Here is a 17,066-nt window from a genome sequence, read left to right as displayed (position 1 = left end):
CAGGGAAGTTACCTGTCATAGTACACGCTCCCTGATGAATGTATCAGCTGAGCAATACAGCAAAGCTCAAACATTTAAGTTGTTTAAGCACACAAGGTATCTCATTCAGCTCACTGAAGGTGAACATATGTAGGAGCCATGTGCTGGGCTAAGAATGCCTCCTTGTGCTACTGTTTATGCATTGGCTACCTTGGTATTTTCACAGGAATGTTTACTCTGTCACCTGACTACAACTTTAAGCATTTTTCAAAATGTTTTTTATTCAAACTATTTCTGTCAATATTAGTAAAATCCTCTTTTAGTCTAATCCTCAGGTCACCCTGGCTGGATGTCTCCTCAGGAATCCATCCTGCACTTTTGACTCTTCCTCAGTGAGGGGAGAGCAGGCAGATGGAGTTCAAGTGCAACCACTGTGCTGCTGCCTAGCACTCTCCTGCTTAAAGAGGCTGGGCCTGAAACAGCTTCAAAATATAAATCAAAATATATGAAGAAATAGGGTCCTGTATGCTACCTATCAAACTAAGTACTCATCCTCAACAGATCTGAATATGAGGATTCTGGTTTTGTCTGAAGAAAAAGTATCGCAAGTGAATGGTTCGAAAACCTAAGAGCCTTTAAAAAGTCCTAAGTTACTTTAGAAGGAGGCAAGAGCAAATAGCACCTGCATATGTGGCAAACAGAATAAAAAACTCAGTCTCAGAGTTAGAAAAAATAAAAATACCATAGAACTAGTGGCGCTGTGTGGTGGGTAAAGGGCTATTACTAGTTAGCATCTGAACAAAAAGATCTTTAAAGAGAGAAATAAATGGAAGCAGCAGCAAAATTCCACACAAAATTATGAGGCATCAGTCTGACACGTGTTTGGCACTCACCTAACTTTGTCTGCACATTTTTTTCCTTTCCCTGTTTAAATTCTATTTTGAATATAGGGTTCCTGCCAAGGAACTTGTTAAAAATGTTTATAATGAGCACAGCGTGGTTTTTGGGTTCTGTAAACAAATACCTCTTTAAAGTTGTACATCACTTCAGAGACTTAAGATTCACTCGTCAAGGAAACCCAGTGTTTTCTTCACTGAAACTTTGCTAGTTAGACTTTTCTAAAGAGGGCATACCAACTTTGATCTATAAGCTGTAAAAAGCTGAATTTAAGAGTAGGAAGATGATAAAACACTTTCCAGAATTTGAGTGTCAAAAATATTCTTGAGGGGGATGTATGTGTTTTTGTGCGTTTTTGTGCGTGATAAGTAATTTTCTAGTTATATTGAATAATCTTAGTCCACAAACATGGTTCTAGGGCAGATGTCTTAACATTTTGATGCTGCCTTGCCCAGGGGCCACTGCTAAGAGGCTTGTTGCAGCCTAACGAGGTGCTGCAACATTCTTTCAGCCATGGGTCCCAACATCGCTGCAACATATTGTCAAATAGGGAGATTGTGGCGCACCACGTTGACGGTACCCAAGCTACGCCAAAGCTACCCGTGGCCCAGCAAGGAGCTGGGTGCTGCCGCTGACCCCCATCTCAAGGCGTAGGAAGGACAACTCAGTACCACGCGGTTCTTGCAAGTCTTCACAGCCCAGACCTACTTTCAAGGCGCACGTAGCCGCGGGTGCAGCAGGTGCCAGCACAGCAGGAATGACACAGGAAAACACCACACCTGCTCACCAGCTACACACCCGAGACACCACGGGGAGCCGCAACCCCGGGCGGCGGCCACGCACCCACAGCCCACAGGGCCGTGCACGAAGCACCGCACACCCTGCTCAGTCAGGGGCCCCCGGGGCGACACGTGTTGGACCAGAACCGGCCCAAGGGAGCAGCACTCCCCGCACGGCGACAGGCGGGACCGAGGGTACTGCCGCCCACCACCCTGGTGTAGCAAAGCCGGCGGGCGGCAGTCCCCGACCTCGCCAGGTACCGGCACCCCCGCGACAGCGACCCCCACCACGGCGACCCCCGCACATCCGGGGCAGCGGCGGGGCGGAGCGGGGCCGAGCGGGGCGGTCACCGCCCCTTCCCTGGTCCCGCCTCCCCGCGCCGCCGCCGCCGCTGCCGCCGGTGATGGAGACGCGGCGCTGAGCGGGTCGGGCGGCAGCGGTGGTGCGCGGGAGAGCGGGCGGGGGCGCCGCCGTCGGCGGCAGCAGCGGGAGCGGCGGAGCGCGGGGCATGCGGGGCGGGCGCCGCCGGGGGGCTGCAGCTGCGGGCTCCGAGGCGCCGAGGGAGGCGGCGGCAGCGGCTCCTCCGCGGGGCTCCGTGTGACCGCGCCGCTGCGCCCGGAGCGCGGCTCCCGGCAGCCGCAGGAAGAGGGGGGCCGAGGCGGCGGCGGTGCGGCGCTGCTTCCCCGGCCGAGGGGCGAGGCGGCGAGCGGAGGCGCCGGCTCCCCGTGGCCGTAGCGGCCGCCGCCGGCAGCGCAGCGGCAGCGGCGGCCGCGCCTCAACTTGGTGCGAGGCAGCGGCCGCCGCGACGAGCGGGCGGAGCGCGGCTGGTCCCCGTCCCCGCCGCCGCCCGAAGGATTTACCCCGCTGGACTCTGTTCCTCGGGCGCCCGGTGACAGGCGGGGTCGGCGGAGCCCTTCGCCTCTCCCCGACGCCCGCCCTGCAGCGACGGAGAGGAGGGCCGAGGTGAGTGTGGGCTCCGGGCGCCTCGGGTTCCGCTTCCCCCCGCGCTGGGGCTCGGGGGAAGGGAAGCGCCAAGTTTAGGCAGCGCCGGGCTTCTTCCCTCTCGGTGAGTCCGCGGGGGAGCCGCCGCCTGGGCCGATCGCGGTTCCTCCGAGCGGAGTGGCCCCGCCGGTGCTGCCCCGGGGGCAGCCGCCGGGGAGGACGGGCACACACAGCCCGCGGCTGCCTTCCGGCGGCTCCCCGAGGTGCTCCATGGTCGGGGGAGCTGGGGACGTCCTGTTGCTGCGTCCAGGGGTCGGGAGCTGCTGTGTGTCAGCAGCCTCCGGCAGCGTGCCTCTGTGTGTGTGTGTGTGTGTGTGTGTACGTGTGTTTGTGCAGGGGGGGACTACCAGGGCAGCATCCCCGACTCTACCTCTGCACCGCTGTCATATCAAGTTCGTTCAGTTAATGTTTATTATGTAACATGTGACTAATATTTTAGACTTTCTCTTATCTGCTGGAATCCGGATCAGCCTTATTTTATTTCCTTTTAATTCATAAAGCTGAAGAAGGTCGGGGAAGCTAAGACTCTAATTCCGAGTGGTTGCCTACAGGAACTTAGTTTTCATGTGACTTTCCCCGTGTTAACAGAGGGTTACTACCTCCTTCCACTTCAAGAAAGCAGAAGTGTGTGTCATCTGCCTTCTCCACCTCCACTCCCCTTTTATTATTAAGTCCGGGCAAGTTTCTTTAGGTCCTACTTGGTTTCAGCAAACTCTAGGACCTGCTACTTTGTAAACTTACTGGGTGAGATACTGAAATAGAAACTGATTTTTGTGCAGCAGCTGCTCAGAGAAATAACTTTTACAGCTATGAACAGGAGTGAAACAGTCTCTTCTGTTTATATAAATGATGTTGGCACTACATGAACTGTAAATGAACATAGCCAACAGCTGTGCAAACCAAAACTATGTAGCTAACCATGTATTATTATACACTGCTGATCTCAACTTCGCTTCTTTGCAAAGGCATTCAAGATCATGCTACTCTGAACACTTGGAACACCACAGAAGTTGTTTTTCTTGTAAATACAAAGGATTGCTTATATTGGGAGAGCACTTTACTTTCTAGTGCCAGCTTCATCATTTTCTGTGACTTGGAATTTTGTCTCTGTCCTCCTGTGATACTAGCCTGTTTTTTGAGTGGTATTACTAGCACTCTGAGTTTGATTTTGTTGCATTTTATTAGCCTTACCTGTGAAACATGAATGCACATCAGAGGCAAATATTGTCAAATAGGGAGATTGTGGCAGCATGGTCATCTTAAGAAAAATGATACAAATGGTACCTGGCAAGGACACCACTCACAAGCCACCCTTGAGATCAAGGTGATAATGACAACACATGGACTATTACTGGATGCTGTCTGTCTGTTCAGAACTGTAAGCTGCATGAATGAGTATACCTTATTCCTCATATACCTTGTTCCTTTAGGAATAGGGCTATTCAAAGACACTAATTAAAGTCATGGAAATGCTTTAAAAATACCATGTGACAGTCATTGCATAGCCTAGTGGTGAGGTGGTACTGTTACACTTTTATACAAAGATTTATTCCTCCCCCCTCATCATCTCATATTGGATTTTTTCAAATAAGTTCAGGAATAAGCTATACAGAAAAAGAATGGAGGTAGTTTAGAATAAATTTCATTGCCAAAATGCTGCTTTAGTGAATAGTACCCTGCTGTCTTTGTTGCACGTGTCGATAACCTATATGTTAGCTATAAACTTGTTAAATATTTTTCTTTTTTTCTCTCACAGAAAGAGCATAATATTTGGGCTGAGAAGAAAATGTAGCTCAAGGGACACTCATCCCAATATAGGGTACTTCCAAATACTTAAATTCTTTGAATGCAATTGACATTATGTTTAGTTCAAGAGGCAAGAGATTATTGACAGATTTTGCCTTTTATATTTGTACTGATTTTTTTAATTTTTATTTTAGGGCACATAAGTGTCAGATTATCCACCTAGCAGAGAAGTTTGATTCACAGGACCAAAATGGTATGGTCTTTGGCTCTGCAGTCTTACCCAGCCTGTGTCTTTAAGTGGCTTCTATGTGGAAGTGCAGGAAACACCTCTAGATGCAAGTTGACCTGTATTGGGAACTGTCAATACTTGTAAGGAAAAGGAATAGCCTACAAATTTAAATAGAAATATTTGTTTTGTGTGTGTGTGTGTAAGATGCATTAAAATACCTTTTAGCAGTTATTGTGGTGCTGTTTCATACCTAATCAATCACTTTATCAAGAATTTTGGAGTTCTTTTATCCATCTTAAATTATAATCAAAATCTGGAAGTATGTAGTGCTGTCCTTCGGGCCATGTTATAGTGCATGTTTTTTCATTCCAGCGTTACTCTTCAGGATCTTGATTTTTAAAGTTTGTTTGGAAGGTAGTGTTTTTGGTGCCCCCCTCCTCCCTTGCATGGTCAGCATGGTGCTTTTAGTATTGCAATTGTGGCACTGGGGTTTATCTGGAATTCATCTGGATGAATAGCTCATGACAGATAGAAGTGTTAAAGGAGGCAAATGTTGAATGTTTCTTTTATGGTATGGGTCTTGCACCAGAGCTTAATAAAACTAGGCTTGGATCCTTAAATGGGATGTTCCTCATCTCAGTCCATTTTTTTGTCTTCCTTTGAATATTGACTGATTGTTTATAATAAAGATGCACTAGAGATAACTTTGAATATTTAATTATGCATTGTATCAAAATAGCATACCTTTGAACTCTATACTTCCCCCTTTCACTGAGCAGCATCCTTATTTCTGAGGATTAAGCTATTTCCCTTTTGCTTACATTGTTTAGTCTTTTTGTAACTGTGGTTTTTCATATTTTGCTTTGTGAATCTTTGATTTCTAATTCTTCACCTGATCTTACACTGCAGCAGCCTTTTTCAGGTAACAATAAAGAATGAAGCATTAGTTTTATTAGAAGATACCACAGTTTTGCTAATGCTTGCCACTGCTGCTTTTGAATCTTGATATTCTTAATTTTCTACTGCAATGTTCTCATGTTGAGCAGAGATCTTTCCTGAGTTCCACAGGGATGCTTGTAATCCTCTTGTTTATACTAGGCCTACTTAATTTGGTAGGTTGCTGACTATACTAATAATTATTTAAGTTGCAGTGACACTTCTGCATTTATTAACATGGAATTTTGTCTGCCACTGTATTATCTGTACATCATGGTTGATTAGCTTCCAATTGATTACAGTTTTGGTCTTATATACTTGACTAACCTATACAAGTATTAAGTTTTCTACTTTCTTTTTCAGCTCATTAATTAATACCTTTAAATGTTGCTTGCTTTATGGATCCTTGAAGCATCCTGTTGTTAACCTTTTGCCGTGTTGACGTTTGATTACGTATTCATAGTCCAAGCTTCCTGTTTCTTAGGTAGGAATAAAATATTTAAAGCAAAATGTAACTGGAATCTGCAAAATATATCTGCAGTGTTGAAATCATGGCTTTTACTCAGCTGTTAGCATCAGGTCTATTCTTGACAGAGGTATTCTAAATTTAGCATTCCAAAATAAAATGTTTTAACTGTATGCTTGTCACAAAAGCACTTTGACACCATCTTCCACTGACTCTGGCAAAGCATTTTTTCCCATTTATGGCCTTTCTAGCGAGCTTAATCCATTATGTGAAATCAGCCCATTGTAAAAATCAATGGAATTGATATACTTTTAGCTAATGTATTAAAGAGCTGGCTAACTGCACTATTATTCACTTTCTGATTGCTTAAATACGGTTTTGCACTATGAAATATGAAGGTTCTTAAGCGGCATTTACTTTCGGCTAAATTGGAATCTTGTGACTTTGAGCACTGCATAAATATCTCACGCATGTGCTGTTGTAGTAACTCCCAACTCATTGAGGCATTCTTACCATTGGGTTCACATAAAGGTCTTTTTATAATCCACGAGAGAGAATTAACTTGAATTCTGAAGACCTGGACTATTCACATTACTGGATAATGGTTTGTAGTTTCTTGTAGGAGATAAGATTTTGATTCCTTGTGTCTTTGTTTGAAGGGCCAATGGAACTGTGCAGTCAACGTTGAAAGATGTGTCTAGTTGATAACCTCAGTTGTCACTGAAAGCAAATGTACTTGGAGACCTGGTTAGTTAATAAAAGGTACCCTTGGCAAGATAGTCTCCCAAGATTGTCCCTTGACAGAATTTACCACCCTCGCTTTTGTGATCGAGTGTTTTATTTTCAATTATTAAAAAAACCCCACATAACTTTTTTTTTCCTTTCACTTCTTCTGCCTTTAAGTAGTAGGTAATTGTGGTATGGAACTTGATTTGGAAATAGCTTCAAAACTTTTTTTTTTTGCCAAGGTATTTGGTTTTGACACTAGAGTAGTCAGTTTTGTTTCTTTGGAATTAAAAAGTTTTCCTCAACAATCAGAGCTTTGTAATGGTGCCTTTTCACTGGAATCTGTGTTTAATGACCACAGCAACTCTCATTGATAGTTTCAGCTCATGTGTTTTTCCTTTTTTATCAGATGTTTTCCAGCATTTAAAAGAAATATACAGGTAGGGATATTGAACAGTGGGTTGTGTTGCTATTCTGTGTAATCTCATGGTGCTCAAGACATTTCTTCTTGTTTTCCTATGAGAAGTTACTGCTAGTGAAGAACAGTATAAAGCAGCAGCAATTTGCTGCTGTGGAAGTTCAGCTCTGGGACCAGCTGATGTACAGCTGCTGTGAAATTCATTCCTAATTAAGGAGGGAAGTGTTTTCATAATTTTTTTTTTCCTGGTGCCATGCTGGTATCAACTTTCAGAAACTTATACTCTGTTAGAAAACTTATCCAAAAGATAAGCCAGTTCAGTGTTTTGTTGTCTAGCTGAAAGAGCATTAGCATCCTTTGTAGGCAGAATGTATGAACTGCTCTTTTATTCTATAATTCTCATATTACTTTGTAAGACTTTGTCCTGTAAATTGTAAGCCAGTGTAATATCGTAAATGTTTTGGTAAGTCTACTTTGTTTTCAGTAGTACTAGTATTGGTTAAGCTGTACAAGTGTTAGAATCTCTAGGAATTATACTTTCGGTGGAATTTCTTACGGTAGGCAAACTCTTAGCATTTTTTGTAGAAATAGTATTTCTTTGAAATGGGATGCAGTACCATTTTCATGCTGAATACCAATATATCTTCATATAAGGGAGTTCCTGTTGTGTAAATGAAGTCATACAACAAACTTTGTCATCCTGGTTAAGTGGAACAATTGAGTCAGGATGATATTCAACATCCAAGTTGCTTGTGAAAACTTGTTAAAGGCAAGCAAGAGGGTATGACATGTTCCTTGACTTTTTATTTTTATAGTGCATTAGAATAGACTCCAGAGTTTCAGCTGGTGCTTCCTGTCAGCAACAGGAATGATGATAATAACACAGTGCATAAATATCTCACAGTAAGTAGTTCTACAGAAGGCAGGAATACTAGCCTCATTTTGTAGGCACAACATGACAACATTTATAGGTTGGACTTGATGATCTCAGAGGTCTTTTCCAACCTAGCTGATCCTGTGATTCTATGACAAAGGCCAACAGAACCTGAAGAACTTGAATCCCAATCTGTTTTCTTTTCCGTAGCCACAGGTCATTGTTATCTTACCTTTTTTCATACCTTTTAAGCTTGTGCTCTGTATACTAGCAATACTTTAGTGCAAATTGTGGATGATAATTAGAATTATGCTGAAAATTAAAAGGAAATTGATAATGCCAGATTATTCCAGGGAGAGGGAAACAAATTTTGGGGTTTGGGGCTTGTTTTTTTTTTTTTTTTTTTTGTCATTTGTGAGGAACAAACCAGGGGATGTAAGGAAAAAACCAGGGGATGTAAGGAACAAACCAGGGGATGGGAATACTGGTAACAGGTCGGAATCACTTGTCAGTATGTCGAGAGAGATTTGGGAGTGCTCATTACATATCTGAATTAAGTAGCGGACTGAAAAGCAGAATGAGAAATTGAAAAAATGACCATGGACGTCTGTAAAGAGAAAAAGATATTTAGTGCTGGTCTTAATCAGATGTCTCCACTACAGTGTTTTAAAATGGGTTTAACTACTGTGGCCAGGATGAGCAAGGACTAAGATCAAGCATAAAGATGTCTCTCACCTCAATCAAAAGTGGATAACAAACAGATGTAATTTCATGTGATCAGTTCTTAACTTTGCTAGGTGATAAATTTTTTTAAAACAAAAAACCTAAACCAAATGTACATCTGAATCTTCAGATGGTCCAAATGCATATTAGTTGTAGGGGAAAAAATAGGACTGATCAGAGTTGTGTTTTCACTCGGTGACATTTATCAGTTTGATTACCATCATGAATAATTTAGCATTAAGAACAGCCCAGGCTCTTATGTGCATATCCTGTTCATTATGTTTCTGCATTAAATACATTCAAGAGAACATTCACTGGTGGGGCATTTTTAAAGTATCTTTAAGGACTCATTTAAGTTAAAATTAAACTAATGGATTTATTTAATTTTCAGTTCATTATGTACTCAAGGTAATTGGGATTGATACACTTTTCAAACACAGAAGCTGAATCATAATTCTAGATGCAAAAATCAGCCATAACTATTATTTCCAGACAATACTTCTGTAAGGAATTACTTCAGTTTCTGCTGATTAGAGTACTACCTTGAAGGTGCAGTTGGTGAGTTTGCCATAAGGAAGTTAAGGATGCATTTTCACAGAACTTTTTTTTTTTTAAGACAAGTTTGTGGTTTTAAACTCTATTGTCTATACTGTCATGTGAATGAAATAAATGTCTGCTGTCTTTATCTTTGAAAAATGGTTAAAGACAGCATACCAGAGCAGTCCTGTTTCAAAGAGATAACAGGTCTATTTAGAATAGCTAAGAAAACCCCTACCCCTGCTAGCAGCGTGTAACTTCGTTCATCCCTTTTCCAACATACTCTTGCAATTTTTTCTTCAGTACTCTCTGTTCAGAAGTTTAAGAAATATAGGTACTTAAATTAGTAACAGTTTAGTAAACCTGTTTTGTTTTCAGTCTTCGAATTCTGGAGCTAGTGCGGACATGTACACACAGCACACAACAAATCCTAAGCTTCCTAAAGCACACCAGAGGTACTATGATTTAAATACATTTATTTTAAATTTATATTTCAAGAAAAATAAAACTTGCCTCATAAGGCTCTCTGCCTGCAAGAATGGTTATAAAATTGAAGTATTTTTTTATGCTAACATTCCTAAATATTTGATTTTGTGGTTTATTTTTGTGAAATGAAAGTCTCAGAAGTGGCTCGAAAAATACAAAGTTGTTCAGTAACTTTAGGGAGTACAAAAGGACAGTACCACTTCCAGGAGCCTTAATATATGTCAAAAAATATACATTCTTTGTACCTTCTTACAATCTTTGAAAGGCATTCAGGTTCTTACCATGATCTGCTCCTTGCTCCAGTGCTGTTTGTGTATAGAAAGGGTTACAGATAGGATAGGAAAGTCCAGTAAGTTAAACTTGGGTTTGCTTGAGACTTAACTTTAATGTAATTATCTGTCCTCTTTAAAGAACAGCCTGGTAACCATTTAGAAATGTGGTCTGAGATAGCTGTGGGGAAAAAACTCCAAGCTACTCAGTGGTCCCTTTGCTTCAACTTCTGCTGTGGTTTATTTGGGTGCTGAAGTGAATAGGGAGAATAATGTGACAGGAAGGATGCCCACGAATTTTTCATTCTTTATAAAAGCTCAAGTTCCCTGCTAAAGCAGAACAGTGGGGCAGCTGCTGCTATGTTAGATGGCATACTCATCAGAAGTGTTTTAGTTTGGGGCTTTTTTTCAGCTTCAAATTCATTTTAACATATGGTATCACAGGTTTTATGAACATTGGACTAAAGTAGTTTCAAACTGTATAGATGACCATCATCTTTAAGGACAGCTTAGGCTGCACAGAATTAAATGGTTGATAATCTAGCCTTCAAAATAACCAATGTACTGAGAGCTTAAAAGTATTGTTAGTATAGCTTTAGAAAAAATAGTGTTCATTATAGGTTTTTTGTGCTCTAAAATCCGTGTTTGATGTTTGGCTGTGAATAAATTCATTGAATTGCTGGGAGCTGCATTAATATTTTATCAAGTCTAAAATAAGTTGTATGTTGGTAGTTAAAATACTACTTGGTTGTACAAAATGTTAAAGAATGAGAAAAAAATTGGTACCATAATTGTCCAATAACACTAACAGACTCATGCAGAAAATATTAAACAATTCATCAAGTCTTGTGAAAGTGTAGTTGGAAGATAGATACCTAAATATAGTACATCAGAATCAGAGTTACTGTGACAAGAGCATCTGAAAAAAGTCTTAACTTGGATGCTTACATATTCAAAAGGCATATTGTACAGTTTTAATTTTTTTCCCTTTTTTTTTTGTATTACAAATTCAAGTGCTTTTTATTCACAGAAATCTGCTATAGTGTCATCTCATCAAATGAAAAAGGGTGTTTAAAAACATGAACAATTCTAGGAGTCTAGTGAGAAACTAGATCTGGTTAAAATATTTTAATACAATGAGCAGATTGTGTATGCAGAATCAGCACAAAACTTTTTTTCTCTAGCAAAATATACTTGTCAGGCTCTATATCTAATTTTGCACTGCACTTCTAAATCATAAAATCTTTATATCTGCAGCAGTTAATTTAAAAAAAATTAAGGTAACCAATTCCCCAAAAGAAACAAAGTAACCTTGTATATTGAATTTGTTAAATCTTTAAAAAACTAACTCTGTAAAACCCAGAAAACCAAGCCCCTTGTTTACTAGGCATTATTTTCATTCTTTCCTTCCTCATGTTTCTCTTTTAGTTGCTTTTGGATATTGCAGAGTTCTCAAATCATATATTTTTATTTTGTCTTTCCATGTCCAGGAAAACTAATCACTTTTCTGCAAGCAGCTAATGCTTGAAATCTGCTGCGCGTAAAAAACCAATTGACCCAATCTCAGCTGTGATCTGATTCACAGAAGTACAACAATATGTAATTTGCTTCCTTTGGATCATATCAAAGCTTTCTTATGCAGTTTTAGACTATCGTGACTATTCATTTTTTCCCCCCAAAATTGTGCTTTCTCAAACACAGCAAGAACTTCTAAGAGCTGAAACAATAGTTCCTCTTTATTTCACGAGTGTTATGTATATTTGAAAGGCATCTAACAACTCCTTTTCTAACCACATTTTCCTTTTTGTTGAAAACTTCATAAAACATCTTGGCTTCTGCCAGAAAAACAATGCCTTTTATTTTATTTTTTTTTATGGAATACCTCATGTTGCAGTAGAGTTCAATAGCAATGAGTTGCAGTCACTAATTTCCACTAGCCCAATAGTTTGGATCACTAGCACTTTTAAACAAAGAATCCACAATGGAATGGTTTTTAAGATGAACAGGCTTTCTTTATTATCACTTCTATGCAGAAGAGTTAAATAGCATGCAAGTCAGGCACTGATTTCCAAGTCAGTTTCCAAGACCTTGCAATCTTCATAGCTAAATTTTCAACTCCACAACTGTAAAAATATTTGATACCAACTTTCTTGTAATAAAATCATCTTTTATTGCAGATGCTAATGAAATTATGATTCATTACTGCTTCCATCTGCAGGGATGAGCGGTACAGTATATTTCTATGGAGCAAACCCAAGAAGAATTTCCCATTATTCTAAGAGACTGCTTCTTTATCTATCACTTGTAAAATGTTTGCTAATTGTTAGTTTGAAACAGTTCGTATCAATTACTGTTGTAGCTTACCATCTTAAGTTTTCCATAATTTGTGATTTCTCCATTTCTGCCATTTGTTTGGGTGTAACATTAATTTTTATTCAGAAGGATGTGGTAATGATTCAAGAATGAGAGTGGAGAAATGTATATGAAAGAAATCAAAATAATAGAAATTGCTAATAATTTGGGTTCTTTGATACATAGTTTCACATGTCTTAGAGACCTGGGTTCTGAAAATGAAGTTCAGTGTTTTTAGAACATCATCACTTTTAGTGTAACTCAAGTATTTCCAAAAAAAAAAAAAAAAGGAAGGAAATTACCTCAAAGTTAGCTGTTAGTTAGTGTTTTTCTTTGCATGCCAGTTTTTGTTTGCATGCCAATTATTTAACATAATTTAATTTACTAGAGATATTTCAATGTATTTTGAATAATGTAGAGTTTCTTTGTGTTTTAACAATGTATCAAACTGTTACATAAAAAGGTAAACTAGAATATGCCAGGGGAGAGAGACAAGACTTCTTTAAGAGAAAAGTAATGACTCATTTTTGAAGTAAATTGAAATCTATTTATGGTCAGACATATTGAAGAGGAAATGATCACAATGGCCCAAGTGACAAACTCTAAGTTTAAAATTTCCATATCCAAGTCTTAGGTTTGGAGGAAAAGGAGATTAGTTTCGCTCTTTGGTGGTGTCTGGAACTGCTAATACTCTTGACATCATGAAATTTGTAATGCGCTAAGCAGTCACTTTCAGACACAAAAAGGAGAAATTTAGACAGTCTTATGCAAACTTGTTGAAGAATTATTTTCCTTTTCCAAAAGGGATTTATTTCAGATGGAGGGGTAAAAATTATAAAGTATTTGTAAAATCTTGAGTGTTTATGGAGGAACATAACTGGAAAACTAGGGAAATTTTAAGACACTTCTATCTTAAAACTGTGTATATATCTGAAAATCTTTGTATCCACTGTAAATGAAGGTTTACTGTTTTCTGTTTAGCTTCAAAAAGAATGTTTAAGATTTTTATTTTTTTTTCCATGCATACTTCAGGAGAGAGGAAAGTTAAAGACAAAACTTTAATACACAAAAAGTGAATACACAGAACTTGAAAGCATTTGGCTTTGATTGCATCTGTATGGATCAAATGTCCAGTCTTCAAGTGATGGGAGGGGCATTTCCCTGACTGTACCAGCACTGGCTTGGGTTCTGTTCTCTGCCTGCAGTTTGTCTGTTTTCTAGTCGTATGTCAAATATGATGACGACATGCCCTGTGGTCGTCGTTCTTGTAAAACCTAATAGTGTTAGTAGTTGAATGCTTGCCCCAGTCAAGGCAACAGAAATTGCTTTGGCTGGAGAGAAAAAGTTGCCTTTTTGAGACAGTTTGATCTCCTGCTCTGTTTATCCTCAGCCCTCCATCATGCTTACTTTGTGCTACCCTTCTCCTCCAATTTTTAGACTGCTTGTAGTAATACTTAATGGGCAAAAATCCCTAAAATATTAAATTGGCACAGGTTTGGAGAAAATTGATCCTAAGGAAGAAAGGCAACTCAACATTTACCAATTCTTTTCTATCCTGCCAGTTCACCGGTGAGCCGAGCTTTTCTCTGAGCAGATGGCAAACCTAAACCTTGGAACAAACCCTGGCTTGTGATGCCTCTTACTGATTTAGTAATTAAGAGACACAGGGAAGAGATCATAGTACTGTGTGGGGAATGGACATTTTAGAGGTGGAGGAATAAAGGAGAGCTCATAAGGGGCAGCAGCAGGGTGCTGGGGTTATGGCTGTCTGTGGGAGATCAACCCCAAAGTTCCACTTTCCACAAGGAAGCATAACTTGTTTTAACAAGGGCTGTTTGCAGATAGACTGTAATTTATTTCTAAGGATCAACATAACACAGACATTTTTTTTCAGTGTGCTGCAGCTCCTACTGCAGTTGGTTCTTTTAAATTATATAAAGGTAGCCAGCTGCTGCTACAGAGTAGTTTTTTAGAAGAACATAGTGGTAAAAGTTAATCCACTTTCCTTGCATTAATGAGTAGTTTGTCAGTTCAGTATGATTTTACCGAATGTGTTATTTTCTTATTTTTTTATTTTTAATGGGAGTAGTTGAAAGCTGCTCATAGAAAATTAGCTTTTAAAGTGGCTATTTTGTAAGTGTAACATCTCTTCCTCCTCTCTTGGAAAACCAAAGAGGAGAACAGGAGAACAGACTACAGACAATTCATACATGTAAAGTATGAACAACTCTGTTGTTCGTACATGTAAAGTATGTAAGCTGATGTAATTAGGGAGAGTGATAACCTAGGTTATTTCCTTTCTGAATTGCATGAGGAAAAGGAAAGAAAGAATTGCAATTTACTGCAATTTTCAAATTGAGTTGTTGGATACTTAATTATGACCTTGTATCTTTGGTGGACGTGTTCTACGCGTTCTGGGTAGCATCACAGAAACTATTAGGAAAGACTTCTTACGTTGCAAATAATAGTATAAACATGATATTCTCTCACTTTTCTGAATGAATGCTACTAGATGATATGAGGTGATATGATTTTAAACTTGACTGTTGCTAAAGTGAAGTGTTAATGTAAGAATGGACATACTTTTAACATCATTGTCACCTACCCTGCCTCTGCTTTAAGAAGTAAACCAAAATCTGATAATGAGACATTGCTTTGAAAACTATTACAGAAGTAAATTGCCTCAAAGAGCAAATGTTTAAGAAAAATTGGGACTGGATAGCATAAGTGGTGTTACCAAGCATCTTTTAGTGAATAAAAGTAGTTGAGGGTGGGTCACAATTAGAGGCTTCAGTAGCATCTGAACAGGTTTTAAATAGGAACTCTTGTACACAATCCTTTTGATGAGATTAAAGCTGTGATCTCCAGCCTTCCCTGGACAACTGCACTGATCAATGTGATGGAAGTAATGACATCCACCTTTTCAATTTTTTAATTTATTGCAGCTGCAAACAGTATTGAAGAGTCTCCTGGTCAGTGCTTTGTCTAAAGGCGTTGGGGGGCTCAAAATGAAGGCAAACAGGAACTGGGCAACATAAAAGCTGTAGGAGAAGAGAACAGAAGAATTGGCAAGAGAGAATAAAATGTAAAAATTTTGCCATATTTAAATCGCTAAATAGTATCTCCCTATTTCTTTTGTCAAACAGTGACAGTTGTGGAGGTGTAGCAAGCAGGTTAAAGTTTTGACTAGCATGATTTGCCTGTCTAGCCAATCTCACAGATGATAAAATCAGTTTGACCTTCTTCCTTCCTGCCCCTCTTGACCCTGACAAGGGTAAAATTTTCTCTTGACATAGGATTTAGTTTCCAGGAAAATACCAGTGAGATCTTTACAAGAAATAGGATGAGTTTATATACCCCACTAAAATGTAGAATAGACACACTATCTGCTTTCATTTACAGCGTAGGGCATACCACTATAGGCCTGAGATGTGTTGGAGTAATTGTTTGGGAGGTAGATGTCGTTGATGTATTTGGATGTGATGTCCTTTGAACAAGAAGTTATGTGGTAGTCCAAACCATGGACCATATATAAAAAGTTAGGTGTACATGTCCTGTAAATACTTGTGATTTTCTTTTTTGTACATATAGTGAAGATAGCTCTGAACTATAGTCTTTTACGAACCTTTTTTGCCATATTCATTCTTGATGAGTAAGCAGAATGTTGTTGTTATGGTGTGGAAAACAAAATTGAATTTTCCATTCTGTATGTAATTTTTCCATGAATATGGAATGTTGATAAGGCTTTTGCTGAAAGGATCATATATAAGTCATCATATTTTTATTTACTTACTTTCTGGAAGTGTGTAACACTTTTGGGTGCAAATCTAAGAGCAATACTGACAAATCAGTGGTTTGAGCACACTTGGTTTGTATAACACTTCAGCTTGCAAAGCAAATAACCATTTGGTTCTCTTTTGAAGCTGATGAAACACTTGAGCTGCTACTTATAAGTTGGTTCTACTTATTTTCTTTCAACTTAATTTGAAGCTAAATGTTCATATGTCATATCATAGAAATCCAGCTCACGTATTTTGACAAATGGATCGTCTTCTCTTTTGGTGGGAGCTTCACAGGGAGGTATTTGCAAGCCCCAAGTTTTCAGTTGCTGAGGAAGGTCTTAGAAATGCTGTTTCAGCTGGTACTGCTTCTTTAGTTTGATGAATTGAATTTGAGTCTTTAAAAAACATACTACATTTCCTAACGTATACAAAAAAGTTAGTTGATACTTTCCACCTGAGGAAACGTTAAGAAGTTGTTTGCTAAGCATATGACTTTGTCAAACAGTTGAGCTGAGAGCTGAATGAGTTGAGAGGCTTTGTTTTGGCCTGTCACGAGGTGTGCAAAAGTGTTGAAAGCTCCCTGCTTGCTTTTCTGGATGACAAGTTAAGCATTTTGGATAAGTTGTTTAAGACAGTGTAGTACTTCCAAAGATTTTTCCCATAAGGAATAAAAGTAATTCAGTGTTGATTGAATAAAAGTAGTGAATTCATTTTTTTTATTCCTTCTAACTGTATTTTTAAAAGGTGCCTTCTTTCATTTTGATGCTTGCTGAGGTGTCCTCTAGTATAGTATACCTGCTATCAAATAAAATGTTCATATTTTCTTCTTCTGTAAGTCGTAGTTCTCTGTATCCTGACCTTCTT

The 17,066-nt window shown here is 39.4% G+C and overlaps 1 protein-coding gene across 3 annotated transcripts in view; it reads left to right on the top strand.

Moving 5' to 3' along the window:
- Positions 1-2,505: 2,505 nt before the first annotated feature.
- GALNT1 (polypeptide N-acetylgalactosaminyltransferase 1) overlaps positions 2,506-17,066 on the top strand; it is an 88,250-nt gene continuing 73,689 nt past the window's right edge. For 2 of the 3 annotated variants that reach the window (XM_017814922.1, XM_017814923.1), the window contains exon 1: positions 2,506-2,619. The gene's annotated coding sequence lies outside the window, so the exon portion shown is untranslated. The remainder of the gene's footprint in view (positions 2,620-17,066) is intronic. The other variant, XM_017814925.1, reaches the window with a different exon arrangement.

This window comes from Lepidothrix coronata, unplaced genomic scaffold (assembly GCF_001604755.1).
Source record: "Lepidothrix coronata isolate B3197 unplaced genomic scaffold, Lepidothrix_coronata-1.0 Scaffold47, whole genome shotgun sequence".
NCBI lineage: Eukaryota > Metazoa > Chordata > Aves > Passeriformes > Pipridae > Lepidothrix > Lepidothrix coronata.
This window is presented reverse-complemented; position numbering and strand designations above follow the sequence as displayed.